Below are 479 nucleotides of genomic sequence, written 5' to 3' on the forward strand. Positions count from 1 at the left end.
TATATATATATATATATACATATATATTATTACTATATATATGTGTGATATAATGTTGTGACATTAATAAGGTTCTGAAGGCAACTGAGGTCCTTGAACTACACACCTGTCACACCTGAGCTCTCCACACTTGTCTGTAGATGACATCACTACAGAAACCGTTTCCTCGGTGATGAACGAAGCGTCAGCTGTTTCCTCTGAATCAGAGAATCAGCTGATTAAATATCTGTGATGTTTGAACCTGTGACTGTGAGGACTCTCCTCTGCTCCTCTCTCCTCCTCTGCTCCTCTCTCCTCTCTCCTCCTCTCTCCTCTCTCCTCCTCTCCTCCTCTCTCCTTCTCTCTCCTCCTCTCTCCTCCTCTCTCCTCCTCTCCTCTTTCCTCCTCACTCCACTCTTCTCTTCTCCTCTCCTCTCTCCTCCTCTCTCCTCCTCTCTCCTCCTCTCCTCCTCTGCTCCTCCTCTCTCCTCCTCTCCTCC

This window comes from Seriola lalandi, unplaced genomic scaffold, assembly GCF_002814215.2.
Source record: "Seriola lalandi dorsalis isolate HSWRI2012SDOR001 ecotype SW California unplaced genomic scaffold, Sedor1 jcf7180002054722, whole genome shotgun sequence".
Classification (NCBI taxonomy): domain Eukaryota; kingdom Metazoa; phylum Chordata; class Actinopteri; order Carangiformes; family Carangidae; genus Seriola; species Seriola lalandi.